Source organism: Ambystoma mexicanum, chromosome 4q (genome assembly GCF_040938575.1).
Source record: "Ambystoma mexicanum isolate Mex_15411 chromosome 4q, UKY_AmexF1_1, whole genome shotgun sequence".
NCBI classification, from domain to species: Eukaryota; Metazoa; Chordata; class Amphibia; order Caudata; family Ambystomatidae; genus Ambystoma; species Ambystoma mexicanum.
The window spans coordinates 174,368,336-174,384,867 of record NC_090928.1 but is presented as its reverse complement, the minus strand read 5'-3'; positions in this window follow the sequence as shown (position 1 = coordinate 174,384,867).

Here is a 16,532-nt window from a genome sequence, read left to right as displayed (position 1 = left end):
TTGATGCCAGTCCCGTGGGTGTTGGGGCAGTGCTGCTGCAGCCAGACAAGAGAGGGGACATACGACCTATCGCTTATGCGAGCAAAACGCTTTTGGACACAGAGAAGCGATACTCGCAAATTGAAAGAGAGGCTCTGGCCATTCTATGGGGCTGTCGCCATTTTCGTCTCTACATCCTGGGTAAGCCTGTTGTGGTCGTGACCGACCATAAGCCTTTGCTGCCCATCCTGGCGGGCGTGTCATCGAAGCCGCCACCCAGAATTGAGCGATGGATGTTGGCCCTGATGGAATACGGGGTTCGACTCGTGTACAGACCGGGGACCAATAACCCGGCGGACTATTTATCACGACACCCCAGCACTGGGAGTGTGGAAAAGAACGAGGAGGTGTCTGACTGTCAAGGGCTACTCTGTCACGTGGTGGAGGGTGCGTTACCGGTGGCGCTGTCGAGACTCGCCATAGCGACTGAATCGGCCAAGGATGAGGTGTTCCACATCATCAAGGCGGCAGTGAGAAGTGGCGACTGGAGAGAGGTACTGCGGAATAACTCCAGGCCGCAGGCAGATGCCCAAAAGGACCTTCAGGCACTCTGGAGGGTAAGGGATGAGCTGTCCATTTCTGATGACGGATTACTGCTGAGAGGGAGGCACATCGTGATCCCACAGGCACTAAGGAATCGTGTCCTGGAGTTAGGGCACATTGGACATCAAGGGGTTGTTAAGACCAAAGCAAGGCTCCGTCCCAAGGTATGGTTCCCTGATCTGGAAGGGATGGTTAAGCGTTTTGTAAGAAGGTGTTTGCCATGTCAAGCAGCAACTCCAGGGGACAAGGCTCCACCGATCAGCTCCATGGAACGGAGCGAAAAGCCCTGGGGAACTGTCCATATGGATTTTGGATCGATAGGTCGGGGCATGTATTTCTTAGTGGCGGTAGACCAATGGTCAAGGTATCCTGAGGTGGAGGTGGTGGAATCCACAGCAACGGAGTATACCACTAGAGACCTAGACAAAATGTTTGCGACACACGGGTTCCCGGAAATACTATGCTCCGACAATGGACCTCCATTTACCGGCAGTCAGTTCGCGCAATACCTCAAGGAAAGGGGCATCCATCACCGCAGAGTATCACCTCTGTGGCCTCGCGCTAATGGGGAAGCCGAAAGGCTAATGCGTACGTTGAACAAAGTGCTAAGGATATCCGCTAATGGGGGTGAGGACCTCCCGAAGAAGCTCGTGGAATTCCTAAGAGAGTACCGGACCACCCCCCACCAGTCAACAGGGGTTGCTCCCGCTGAAGCGCTGTTTGGACGCTGTCCCCGTGGCATGATACCGGAAATGGAGGGCTGAGGACCAGGGGTCATCGACAACGAGAAAGTAAGAGAGGAGCGCGCCATACGCAATCAGAGAGAGAGTGAGAGAAGAGGTCTACAAGACAAAGAGGTGTGTGTAGGTGATTCAGTGTTAGTCCGGAACCGTCACCCAGAAGGCAACCTGTCTTTGCCATATGAGTCTCACCCGTGGACGGTCACGCACGTGAAAGGGACCATGGTGACGGCGGCCCTGTGAACGTGGCACTGTCACCCGCAACAGATCTTTTTTCGAAAAAAATTGGATACTTCATCGGAGACTCTTGATCCGGGGGAGAGCCCCTACTCAGAAGCGATCCCAGAGGGTCCAGCCGAGGACGCCCCGAGGGTTGCCGTCCCATCTGGAGACAGTCCCAGCGGAACTACGCCAAGTACCTCGAGGTATCCAGGGCATAATGTTATGTTGTGTTTTTCGTTAAAGAAAAAAAGGGATGTGACGTGCCAGTCACGAATGACGCATGCGCGAGCCTCGGTTGGGCTGCGCGCATGCGTGTTAGAATAAATCACGCCCGTGCGGGCAGTTGCCGCCGGGACGCGAAAGGCACACAGTGCGTCCCGTGTCTTCTTGTGTGCCTGCGTGTATGCAAGCGTGAGCGAGGTGCGGCCCGAGGCACGGGCGCACACATAACACTAACCTTCTCTTCCATTAAAAGAAAGACACCCCCTCCATTCAGTCTTTTGTGCATTGCAGACCCTCCTCTCCTTCTCCTTTTGGGGTCCTGTATTCATCTACAGACTGCATTAAAGCAACAGAGATGGAAGCTGCTCTCCCCAGCCCCACCAGCTCTCGTTGGCCTTGGACAGCTCCGGCACATAGCAGAAACAGCATCTAACCCGAATGCACGCCTTTTGCTCCAGAAAATTATCTTACAGGACAGTTCTACTTTCAACCCAAGAAAGACATTTCTAAAGGCTGCAGACACACCACAACTTAGCTTGTATTGTATTTCTAAACATGCCTCAATTCTCCAACCACAAGGCTGTCAAGATGATATTGCACTAGTTATCCCTAATAAAGGTGAAAGCAGGTATGCAGTTGTCTGCATCCTTGAGAGATGTCCATCTTGGGTTAATCAAGCTGTGTATAAGGGACGTTGCAGAGTATAAACACGTTATCATGCTACCAGCCTACTGCTGCCAGTCCACTTTTTTTCGGAAATTGGAACAGTGTTTTTATTGCAGTTTAAAAAAAATGTTTACCCATTTATGGATTGTCCACTTTCCAGCTGTCCGTTGCTCGTTTCATTTATTATTTATTGCTGTAGCCTGGGGACTGGTCTCTACCACACGTCATTGGAATGTAAACTGACACCCACAACAATGTAGAGAGATGGATCACAATGCTTATATGGTATGATAATTGCTGGTGTTTAAACACCAAAAAATGCAACAAGGGAAAAGGCAGGTTTCTGCACTGATAATTATCTAAGATTCGTGACTGGCTGTAGGTAATTTAAAAATACTTAAATATTAAAACATAAAAGAAGAGCACAACTAGCTCCCCTGTCAGAAGACAAGGGTTCTTGATTTTTTTGCCAGGGCTGGTGTAATATCAGTGAAATTATCACGACTGTGTTTCTGCGGTCTGTCCAAGTGCATGAACATTCTGGCCTCCATCACATAATTGCAGCACATAATTAGTGCAATTTTGTTGCCGGACAAAAATTGCCTTAGCAGAGGCGTTGCTGGGGTGGGGGGGCTAAAAGCGCTATAGCTCCGGGTCTTTTGGTTGTAGCCGTGGATAGAAACTCAGGGGCTACAAGCAAAAGGCTAACTAGCCCCGAGGACCGACAGCATAGCATAGCATTAGCCTAGCCCCGGATCAATTCCAGACCTAGCAACACCAGTTAGAGCAAATGTCTTTTGAACCAATGCGTTTGTGTAGCGGACTACTCTTGACTGCAGTTTACGAATAGGGCTTTGCGTGAAAATATTTTACATTAAGAAGCAACGTGCATGTGGCACATCCCTGAACATTTCATGTTTGGAAGAGGAGTGGTGGAGGAGGCTTTCTTTAAGCGAGAGTTTTGATCGTGTAGCGCAGGCTGCCCAGCCGATGTTCATCAAACTGATGGGTTCCGTACAAAATGGATAAAGTTTTACTTTACTTTACTTTAATGGACTTATAATGCGCAGCAATGGACCTGTAGGCATGACGGCGCAGACAGGATGAAAAACAAAAAACAAATCTGAACACAACCGGAGAGACAAAGTATGCTAATACAGGAAGATTAGTCGAACAGCCATGTCTTTAGCTTTTTCTTGAAGGGCTCTAGTTTGATTTCCCGCCTAAGTTCCAACGGCAAGTTGTTCCAAGCCACTGGAGCCTCTGTAGCAAAGGCTCCCTTTTCAGCCCTTTTTGACTTGCAAGCATAAGCATTTTTGTCTCGTTGGATCTGAGTGATGGAGAGATGCTCTTGAGCATAATAAGTTCGTTCAGGTAGCGGGGTATATGCCCAAAAGGCTCTTGAAGGTAATCAGGAGGAGGCGATTACGAATTCTAGCCTGAACGTGGAGCCAGTGCAAAGATCTTCTAGCTGGTGTGACATGGTCATGTCTAGCTAGGCCTGTGACAACCCTCACAGCCCCGTTTTGGATAACCTGAAGTCGATTTATCTCAGACTTAATGATGCCTGTCAACAGGCTGCAGCAGTAGTCAATTTTTTAAACCACTACAGCTCTTGCCAGCGTTTCCGCATTCGTCTTGGAGATCATGGGTCATAGGTATATGAAGAGTCTTAGATAGTAGCCGCTCCAGAGACCACACTCCCCACATGAGCCTTCATGGAGAGGTGCTGGTCAAGGATCACCCCAAGGCATTTTACCTTCTTAAGGGTATCAATCTTGACTTCTCCAAGCTGAAAGTTACTGTACCAAGGGTCTAGCTTAGTGATTTGTCTGGGCGACCCACCATCATGAGCTCAGCTTTGGACCTGTTCAGTGCTAGTCCATTCTGGACCATCCAGTTTTCGATGCATGTATATGCTTTGTTTATGCGTTTATGTTAAGTTAACAAAATCTTCGTCTGTTAGTAATCAGTAGGGTACCCAGACCGCACACAGTTTTACTTATGTGCTCATAGATGTGTGCTCCTAAATGCACGCACATCCCTTTGCTGCTTTTATTATGAGACCCTCTCGTCTGATTAGAAAATCCCTTTCATGCTGGGAACGGAAGTGTTGATCTCAGGCTGGCAGCTGCTGCACAAATCGGAGGCCCGAGAAGAGTGTGGAGCTCCCAAGTGTTACCCAGCCAGTGCCACAGTGCAGGGGTCAAGACTGCAGGCACACATTGCACAGATTCACTGAGGGCCCCACTCCTCAAATACCACCTGACACACATGCCCTGACTTGCAGTCCAAATGAACCACCATTTCAGCGAAGGCGGTGGTGTATAACATCATCTTTGCAAGCAATACACTGACTTTAATGATTTTATACGCCACTGCCTTGTGATCTAAAAATCACACTTCGAGTTCAAGTCCTCACTCTTGGATTTTGGTGAGTGCTCAAACTCTAAGTGAGTCATGCCTGGCCGGGATGCCCAAGTCTTGCTGCAAGACTGGCAGCAGGACTCTGGACCAAGAGCTAGTGCGGAGCATTGGTCCAAAAATGCAGTCTAGTAGTAGCCCTGTAGCCCCTACAGAAACACAGAACTTTCCCTACTGGCTGAAGGCTAGCCCTAGGTTGCGGTGATGGGCCACCTGTCTAAAACAGAAAGCTAAGATTCTTCAACAATACTTGATTGGTTCTAGTTTTTAGTGCAATACTCTTTTTCTTTTTTCATTAATATGACACAGAAATATGTTTATAAATATTTTCTGAAAAATGCCATCTACCTTATTTGGAACCTGCAGCCACTGTGAACAAAAATAATTACAAAAAAGTAGGTGCAGGTGGGGACTTAAAAGGTATTTATTCTACCCTCAACGGATTACATATTTTCGTGTTGAAAAATAAATGTTGTTTTATATTTTTCTATTGGTTATTACAACTAAATAAAGGAATTCTGAGGTAAGTCGTACTAAAGCACGGCACATTTGGCCCAAAGGAATCCTCACCATGATACAGATGAAGACAGTGAAAATAAAATCTAATGGAACATATTCCTTTAGACCAAGAAAGCCTATAATTAGTAAAATATTTTGCAGTAAATAATACACTGCAAAATGAAGAGACTTATAAGAAGACAAACTTATGAATGCAGATGGTCGTGAATACACTGTGTTGTAGAAACTAGTAAACCAAGAATTTGGGGAAATACAAAGTATCCTTGAGCCATTTTTATTATTGAAAACATTACAATCTTAAGCAGTATCAGTACAACGAAGCCACTTACAGCCCCAATTTGTCCTTGCAGCAATGGGATCATCATCACTGATGACAGAATAGACAGTAAAAATTACCCTTTGTTGATGTGCCGGCTGACTGAATATCTGCCTACCTATGTTTTCTGGTGTACATTTCTGCTATCTGCTGCCACTCTTACCCACCATTTAGAACCCTACCATTGGGCAGTTAATGGCTGTGAAGGTGCATCCAGAAGCAACTAATCTAGAGTTTGGAGAGAGGTGTAAACACAATGGTCATGTTCAGAGCTCTCACAGCAGCGGACACAGAATTAGAGATTACCACTAGGCAATCTCCCACCCTTCATTTTTTTTTGTAGCCCAGCCAAATGCAGTGAAGTGCATCATGTTTCTCATGTTTACACACACATTAAGGCACCCCATTCACAGTTAATCCAATGCTTAAATCAAATAAAAAAAACTTTATTCACATTACAATCCATTAAGCATACATCACAAGAAATACAAATTTAACTAGAGAGCAAACATAAATATCAAATTTAAGAAGTCGTCGAGACAGGTAAAATTTATTTAATTGCTTTATAGAAAACAATATAAAACATTTAGATAGACATGTATGTTTAAATATAAAATACAAAGCATTTAAAAAAAATTGAAACTCATGAATAGGCTTAAAAAGGATGATTATGTGGATGACTTGTATTGATTGATGTATATTTTGTTGATTCATTTATGCAACTAATTGCATTATTTTTTTCAACTGGTATTATCACAATATTTAATTGTGTCTATATGTGTATAGTTTGTGGGTAACTATGTCTATGAAACTTTTTTATTATGATATTTTTATATGTTTTATAGTTAGTGAAGTCCATAAACAGTCCCTAGCCTCCATACAGTCTCTAGAAAACAAAAAAGTTTTGTGGGGTTCCTTTTAATTTTAATATTCTTTATACCTGTGTCTCCTAATTGGTTCATAAGGTCTGTGAATGTTTTCATTACTAAGGCATTTCCATCCTACACTTCAAGATACCCCAGTATGTTTTTCTTCATGTATTTTAATGTTCCCTATAAATATATGACAGCATTGTCCTGCTTAGTACTATTGAGATTTGTATTTTACCTGCATTTATTTCTACAGCACGTTCACCAAGGTGCTATACAAAATTAATGAGTTGCTACAATCAAAGCACAGATGATAAATAATGAATAGAATACAAGAGAAAAGCGCAACTCCAAAGAAAACCCAAAAGCAAAAATTGTAACGATGATCCAGAAAAACAGTCAATGTGACAGTCAGACAACATCTTGAGTTGCTACATGACAAAAATCAGCTACCACGCAAACAACAACTAAATTTGGGGGGAAGCATACACATTTAAAAAATCCAGTCCCTCATTCCAGGTAATGGAAAAAGTGGAATGGGCTTTTGAAAATTATTGAGCCTTACATACGCAAGCCAAACCTGGCCAGATCCAGTTCAGGGCACTGTCGTCCAGACTCCAATCCACTAACTCCTTCAATGGCTTTCCAGAGGTAGACCCAACACAAACATGTTAACATAAAAAATGATAGGATGATGATCGCTTTCAGTTCTCAAAATAATTTGCATATCTAGTAGGGGAGATCAATAATTTAAGAGTTATAAAATAATTATTTAAGCTTCTCTATGGCCTCTAAAATATTCCTTTCCTTTTGTGTTTGAATGGCTCATCCACTTAGCAGGCTTTTTCCTGAGATAAATGCATTACATTCAGGCAACTTTAGTAGATTCTTCTATCACTCATAATAGTTTGAGGTATGCCCGCACTATAGCTTCATTAATATTCACCCATTGGTGTGGGGGACCTCCCACAGTTTCATGTTGAATTCTTCTCCAATTATTGAAAAATGGGCAGTGGGCCATGTTGGGTTTAAGATATCAGTTAGGTGATACTCTGGGTATACACATTGTTCATTGTTTCTGCCTTGAAGGTTGCATCCTAGACTTAATTATTAAAGAAATTACTGTGCATTTTAATAGTAGTGTGAAGGGAAATAATGTTGAATAAGTCTATAGTACCCCTTTTCCATATGCAATTTAAGGATGTAGAAATAAAAGCTATCAATCCAGCAGAGTTACAGCCTTTTGTACTTCTTGTTGCTTTACTTCTACACACTGCATACCCATGGAAAGACTATGGGCCTCATTAGAAGTTTGGTGGTAGCCTTGCTGGTAAAACCGGCAGGAAGCCGCCAAACTTGCGATTATTTCCGGAACCCGCGAATGGGCAATTACTGGGTCATTGCGGGCCGCCGGACACAGTAATTGCCCATTCGCGGATGCCGGAAAAAAATGCTCCCCATTACCATTTGAGCCCCACAGGGCTCAATGGGAATGGGGTGGTCGGATGCACCGGTACCATTCAGAATGGTGCTGGTGCATCTGACATGCTTTGCACGTGGGTGCCGGTACGCCCGCCAGGCCAGTCCTGATGGGTGGGAAGGCGCCCGCAAGCAGAACTCGTGGTTTGTCAGTCCGGTAGCAACGGTACCGGCAAGCTTGCCGGTATCGTTGTTACTGGACCGGCAAACTTATAAAGAGGCCCTATATTTCCAATTCCAATGTTTTTGTGACACGATAGAATATCATACTGGGAAACAAATTCCTGTAATTCATCTTCATTTAACTGAGAATTTGGCACTGAAAACGTCCCACAAAAGATGTTGTTCCCCCTCCCAAGATTAACATTTATAAATGTCCATATCATCTTACCTTTATTCTTCAGTTTTGGAGCATCAATAAATTTGAGATTATCCTGTATCCTATAATTTGCCAATGTCTGATTAGGTTACAGTCTGCAATGCATCATAGTTTGAACTTTTAAAAATCTGATCTTTTTGAAACTCATTGTTTACACAAAGAGCAGAATCCCTCTCAATAGTGTTGAAAAGTTCCTTAATGTTTCCTAAATTGGCGAATGCTAGTTTAGGTGTTAATCAATGGGGATCTACTAAATTTAGTAAGGCTACTTCCACCACTGCAATTATACCATCCACAGTCAATAGGGTTGCGATTCAATTTCAGTTTCTAAAGATAATGTTAGCAGCTTATTGCCTTCACTGTGATTTCCTAACAATCTTTCTCTTATAGTCATTACAGTTCTTTTCCAAGCTAATTGGTCGTTTTAATAAGGAGTGGCCATAATTTCGATGAAATCCAGCAGTAAATGCCCTATAATCATTCCCCTTTATAGCACCCAATTCATATTTTGGACAGAAACCGGTCCACTGTCCTTGATTATATGTATCATAGACAGCACTTTGTGACCTTACTAATGGTGAAAGGCGCTATAAAATGGCGCACTACGACTACTACTACCTCGTTCCTTTTATGGGTAATATTTTTTGTTTTTCTTTGGTCTCATTTGTTTTGTTTTTGTTTATGTTTATGTTTATTGTATTTCTATAGCCCCTTAGGCCCTCAGCGAAATGGGTGCACAAAAAACAAGTTGGCAACAAGTCCTGGCCTTGGTTGGTCAGCTCTATAGTATACCTTGATGGGATACCAAAAGGTATAGCTATTGGTTTTCATTGGGATGATGTGGTTAATGCCTTCCTTTTTGTATTTTTAAATAATTTTGAAGTGGAAAAATTATGTCTTCTGATACACTACGATATAATACTATACTTAGATATGCTTCAGTGCATTGAAGCTTATGGACCCATGGGGTAGGGGATGATATATTAATCACAAATGCCCCAGGGCGTACGGCAGATCAGCATTTCAGCTAAGAAAGGTCAGATTACTCATGGAACATCTGACAGCTTGAGAGGCTACCTTAGTCTGACTCCGCCCTCCTGGTAATGACAATTCCAAAGTCCAACGATCACATTTATTGACTGTGTTATGCCAACTATTACGTTCCCCTGGAGCCCAAGGATTACAATGTCAATAAGCCGATATTTCTGCAACAGAAGAGTGATTTTTAACAGTAGAGTCACAAATCACATAACTCACATCATATGGGAGCTCTGTGCTCAGGAGTTAATGCTTGGTCAATGCACAGTAACAGATAGGTAGCTCAATGTGAAAGAAAATATGCTTAAGAGTAATAAGTCACGATTAGTCACTCAACGGTGTTGAGAAATATTAAGCAGGTGAGACCCTACAAGAATAGGAGTCGTATTAGCACACAATTAGAATCCCCCTGGAAGTTATGCCAGGTTTCCAACTTGGTAAGTTACAAATGTTCAAATATAGAGCCTACATCACCACATTTAACGCGACCTAGCTCCTTAGGAGCAATGGCTCATGTTCATGTAGTAATTCGCTGATCAGGATCTACCCTTCTAATATTAAGAAAAAGTACCTGTGTCGCTGAACCCGTAACCAACTTCTGCACAGCAACTTCTGCTCACAAGCTTAATTCACTGATGGCCCATCAGGAGTCACTGGGAAGAATATGGAGACTCCCCATCTCATCTGTCCTTCACACCAGTGCTTTGCGCTATGCTGGTGTTTATGAATCGACGGGCAGTTACATAGGACGTAGATGCGGTAGTGTACTAACTATGCCTCCAACTTTCTTGGGAAACAACACATGCTGGACTGCTCCTCCACTGCTGGTGACTGCCCTTGTCACTCTGTCCATTGCAAAAATTGGTGTTTCAGTGTGTTCCAGGTAGTTCTTTCTGTGATATTGCCAGTCTGGGCACGTTCATTAGTATTGCTGTAAATAGAGTTATAGTTAGGGAAACCTGATAATTTTATTCAGTTGCTGCTTGACATATTACTTTTTAATCATATTCGTATGTGCCCGTGATATGATATGATAATTTATTTATATAGCGCCTATACATAATGTGTTTCAAAGCGCTTTTGAGCGGTCTTGTGAGTGAATGCATCCCTTCGATAGATGTATATCATTGTGAGTGCCCATGGCCATATCAGATTTACTTTTGTTTATTACAATGGTACATTCTTCAACCTCATCACAGGGTCTGACTTGTATTTTGGACTTTGACATTGTTATTGTGGGCACTATTTGCTGTCCATGAATTTCAAGTACAGCAAATCCAGCACTTATGAAACTTCACACCTCAGGGAGTAAAGGAAATTGCGTCCTTTTACAAGGGTGTTCTTCACAAGATGAAATACTCTCCAGTACATTTATGAGATGTCTAACTACTGCAGGCAAGTTATGCAACATAGAAATACTGTTGTCCATCTTAGATTCCCTCTCATTTGAACTACTAGAATCAATGAGGCTGTCCTGAGCTGGTCATGTAACCTACCATCACACTTGCGCTGGAATTGTTCCCATTTGGCCATCAGGTCATGTATATCTTTAGATGTTTGCACAATTTGATTATGTATCAAGCGGTCATCCAGGATATGATGTATTTTGGGTCATGGACAACTACTTCAAATTTATTTGTAATTGGAATTTGATGGTGAACCTCTATATTTATAATCAAAATATATGTTGCTGCCTTTAGGTTCTACCCAACACGTAGTTATACTACTTAGTTCATTGCTAATGTGCGCTGTGTGCTTTTTCACCCTGCATAAATCAAGCACGGCTGACCATTGTTGTTTTGTGAGTTGATTTTAGGGTCTTCAGCTATGCTGCGCTGGGGGCCCCAATCGGTAAGTACATTACAGGGGTTAGATCATTTCTTTGACGCTTTTTTTTTACCTGGGATTAGCAGGGGCATAGACAGGGAAGGGCCCAAGTGGGCAAGGTCCACCAAAAATCTTTAAATATGTACTCTACCTGCTCCCTGGCTCCAGTCTGTGTGGAGCGCCGGATCGTGTGATGAATCATATGGAGTCATCACTGATTCCCCAGCAGGGATCTCCTCCCATGTGGCCAGGGGACGGTAGCCACTGCCTGAGGCTGACCCTGGGGCTGGTACTATGAGGGAGGATCATGTGGGGGGAGATGGTTGCCGGGGTAGGTGGTGACGCCATCAGGAGAGATGCAGTATTCTTCCCCTTCTAGAGAAGAGGATCTTATAATTCCAAAGATCTTGATGATTTGTTGTCACTATACAAGGCCCTCCTGTTGTAAAACCCAGAACCCCCTTCAGACAAACCAATCTAGACAAAATATAATTGATACTTCATACACACAGACACATACCTAACACCTCTTGTTTCTAATGTTTTTCTAAGTGAAAGTCCTAAACAATATTACTTTAGGAAACCTGGCAATTCTATGAACTCCAACTCCCATAATGCCTCAAGTACTGAGATGAGGAAGAGGAAGAAAGAATTGATGCAGATGGAAAGAAACATGAAGCTGAACATACAGACTAGTTGTTTTGATAAAGTACAAGTGCACAGGATATTTAAAAATGGTGCCAGCACTCAAGGAAGTGGCAAATCAGGAGAAGGAAGCAGTACGGGAAAGCACCATGCTGAAGAGAGCAGGCATTTCCAGACAGTGGCTCGCAGCTATATATCGGAATGGCGCGCGGCCAGGAGAGATGCAGGGGCACTGTGGAAGGACTGACAGAGTACCAGCAGCTGCAGCAGAGCTACCGGAAACACGGTTGTGCCGAGAAGAAGCAGACTTTCTGGCAGGTGAACGCAGAGATGCCGGGAGTATTTAGGAAGATATGCAGTGCAAGGGAAGCTGTCCCAGAGAGGAAGCTTCACAGCAGCAAGGTGCCATGGTTGGGGGGATGCTGCAAGACACTGGTGAGTCTGCCCTGAGCAGTTTGGGACCCTAGGGTGTACCGACAGGTGCATAAGCAAATATTAACATTTGAATACTTACCAAATTAAGAGCAAAGACAGAACTAGAACAAGTCCCCATGTATGAGATGTCAATGTGGGGAAGGTTTGAGCAGGTTTTACACCAAGCAAACAAATACTAATGAATGTATTAAAAGGCAGAATTTGAACAAGTCCTCATGGATGAGATATCAATGTGGACAAAGTTGGAACAAGTAGTATCTCAAGCCAATGAAGTGGAAGCACAGTGAGTAATGCAACTGTGATATACTAAAGGATAGCGAAACAAAGAAGAAGTCCTGGTGAAAAGAGTACATCTGGCAGTGAACATTTCTTTTCGGGGTGAGGTACCTGGCAGAGAAGTATACCAAGGTATCTGAAAAACTCCAGAAAGGGATTGCTGGCAGGGAAATATAACAGGCAATCCATTCAAAGTATATGAAAGCATGAGACATTGTGATATAATACCTGGCAGAAGATTATACATGGGGATCTAAGAGGTTGATGAACGGAAGCCCTGGCTATCAAAACACCAGGCCTTTTGAAGTTAAATAAAATCTTTGAAGTGGTAGGCATATACCTGGAAGGAGAGTATACCAGGAGATCTGCTGAAGGCACAGAAAGATACTTAGTTACTTTGCAAATCACATGGTAGAAAAGTATACCAGAGACTCTAGGAAGCACTTGGAAAATAACTGAGTGTATAGATATAGCAGGCATTTGAAGTTGTGAAGTTAAACAAAGACCTTTTCATGTTTAAAACAAAATACCTGGCAGATGCAAGCACACCAGGTGATCCACCAAGATACCAATTAAGTTAAAAATAACCTTATTTGGAACACCCCATTTGAACAACATCCTTTTAGTGAACATTGGAAGAGCTAAAGGGTATCAAACATATTGTTTGCGCAGGAACATTCTGAACATGACAGAAAGAACCCAAATTAACTGCTGTTTGAAAAGAGACACTTTACCATCCTTAAGAAACTGATGTTTAAAAGAGACAGATGTTGCTGTTTTATCTGAATATTCAGGTGAAGGGAATCACCCTCTGCATCCAAGGATTTTCCCTTGAAAAATGCTATTTACTGTTGGATCTTTCCACTTGCTATGATTCCCATTTTGCCAAATAGAAGTTAGAGACATTCCATTGCACCCTTAGTTGTTAATTTCTAGTGTGAGGGACAAACTAGTATGTTTTAGACACAAGGACAGTTTTTAGGTTTGATGACTTGACATAGACTGATCTTTAGTTTTAGTTTCCTAGGCAGGAAACCCCTCTTTATGATAGGAACACAGAGGCCTTTATCCAACCCTTTTATTTTAATAAAGATCTCTGTTAATGAAAATATTATAACTTTGTGTCCTTCTCTCATTTCTGACTCCTCACGAATCCAAAGTTTGCCGGGATATAGGTAAGAAAACAGAAAGCATTGTACATGTGTTCATGCATATGTGCATGTTAAAATGTGAGATGTGCATATATATTACATGGACGCGTTAGCGTCCATGTAGTTATGGTTAAGTTGGTGTTTCCATAGGAAGATCATTTTTTGGGTGGCTTATAACTTTGCTCCCTCTGGACGAATCCTCACCAAACTTTGCAAAAAAAGTATACGCACTCTGAATGTTTTTCCAAAGTTTGGAGAGGTTCGGTCTAGGGGGGGCAAAGTTATAGGGGGTCCCAAAACCTTTGTTTTTTCCCATAGACATAATGGGAAAAAACTTTGCGCACGCATACAGCCGAAACCGCTGGACGGATTTAGACCAAATTTGCGGCAGGAGCGGGGGCTTGGTCCCGAAAGCGTGCTTTTGCAAATTTGGTGTAAATCCGTCCAGTAGTTTTTTTTTTAAATGACCAAAATGTAAGGCAAAAATATTAGTGATATCTCCGTTCGCTCCGCGGACGGGCTTCCCTGTTCGCTCCGCGGACAGCGCCCCGATTGGCCAAGCGGCTTGCGTGATGTCCGCGGACATGCGACATGTTCGCTGATTGGACGGCGTGGTGCGTGAAGCGCATCAAATTTTTTGTGGCGCACTCCATCTTGCATTCGCCGACGACCGCGGACAGCGCGGTGAAACTTGGATTAAAAATTGTATTTAGTGGAGTGTGTTGGTGTGTAAGAGTGTTTGGGGAGGGTGAGGGAGTATGAGATAGGTTCAATGTTCTGTTTTTTTTATGTGCTAGACGCTTTTGTTGTGTTCGATTTGTCTGCGGACAACACGGCTGTTCTGACATTTTCTATATAAACTAAATGGTGGGGTGTTCTGAGGACGGAGTATGTGTCCGTTTTGTTCGCAAGCAAGCTAAAATTGAGCTAAGAACACTCGCAGTGTCCTTAAATGTTCGTACATAAACAAAATGGGGGTGTCCTGAGGACGCTGTCCGTATTGTACTCTGGCAAGTTGAATGTGTTCTAAGAACACTCGCGGTGTCCTGAAATGTTTGCAATTAAACAAAATGGGGGTGTTCGGAGAACGCTGTTCGTATTGTTCGTTGTCAGGTTGAAAGTGTTCTAAGAACCCTCCTTATGTCCGCTGACATTACAATTTCCTATGGGCCTTACCTGACTTTTTGTCCACTAAACAAACGATAAATCAGGCTGCTGTTTGCCGACATTATGTGATAATCCTATCACTTGCCCCATCGACCTGGCTGATCTGCTTTTGCGACACTAAATCATATATCCCGCCCCTAAGCCTGACATTATCAAAGCATTCATATTCCCCGTCTCTCTCCGTGACCTTACAGGGTGCGTAGCCAAACGCGCCCAGTCGTCTCCAGTCCTACGCGACTTTACACAGAACCCGGAAAACAACACACATCATCTCACAACACAGCGCGCCACAATTTAGGAATATGAAACTGTGATTTAAAAGCAAACAGCAACATTGTACATTTCGTAAAGTACATTTATTTGACATCAAATGTTTAGAGAATATTCAGCGATTTGCATTTGTCTTTGCTGTCGATCCGCAAAAGTTCATCTTGAGTCACGCTCTGTTCCTTTGCGCTACACAGGGTGTTGGTTTATGATAAAAGAAGCACTATGGTCGCACTGATAATCGGAAGGCTGTTCCAACAACGAGGCATTATGGATTATAAAATACTATCATATTAAAAATGGCAGTAGACGTTTAAGAAGTGACAACAGAACAACCTAATCATTGTGGGGTTTATTTAAATACTACTGCATTTGCATGTGAATGTATGCATATGGATGTAATGAGTTTGCATCTGTGCATTCGCGACTTTCATTACAAAAAAGGGGTGAGCTCAATGAGAGGCTATAACAACCATGCCCTCGGCAATCACCCATCATGCACCTGGTGAATTATGCAAATTAGGCTATGACGTCATTTAGCTACTTCTAGCTACTTTTATGACGGCAAATAGCTACTTTTCTTACTAAGGAGTTGCCAACACTGCTCCTACGCGACTTCATACAGAATCCGGAAAACAACACAGATCATCTCACAACACAGCGCGCCACAATTCGGAATATGAAACTGTGATTTAAAAGCAAACAGCAAGATTGTACATTTCGTAAAGTACATTTATTTGACATCAAATGTTTAGAGAATATTCAGCGATTTGCATTTGTCTTTGCTCTCGATCCGCAAAAGTTCATCTTGAGTCACGCGCTGTTCCTTTGTGCTACACAGGGTGTTGGTTTATGATAAAAGAAGGACTGTGGTCGCACTGATAATCGGAAGGCTGTTCCAACAACGAGACATTAGACCACCATAACGGTTGGTATGTTGCTTCTAGCCGCTAGTACCGCGTAAGGGCATATTGGTCCTTGGCGCTTGTCCCATAAAATGGTGAGGGTCATGAAGTTGTCGGCCGGGGTCTGAAAATCGTGGCATTGACAGTAGGGAAGGATATACCTGTTTTAAAAACATAAATTAGTCTCACCAGCCGATCTTCATTAAAAATATTCATTTTATTTATTAGGGCGTTAAACTATTTGCTAGCGAGGATAGTGCAACGGAGTATGTTAACTTATTCCCACTAACCCACCCTCTCTCCTCTGCCTTTTTCAGAGCCGTCTGAGTGCCAGGGGACCACTTCGGCGGTGATAGAGCACGGTACAAAACAATATGCCACATTGAACGAACAAGTACAACTT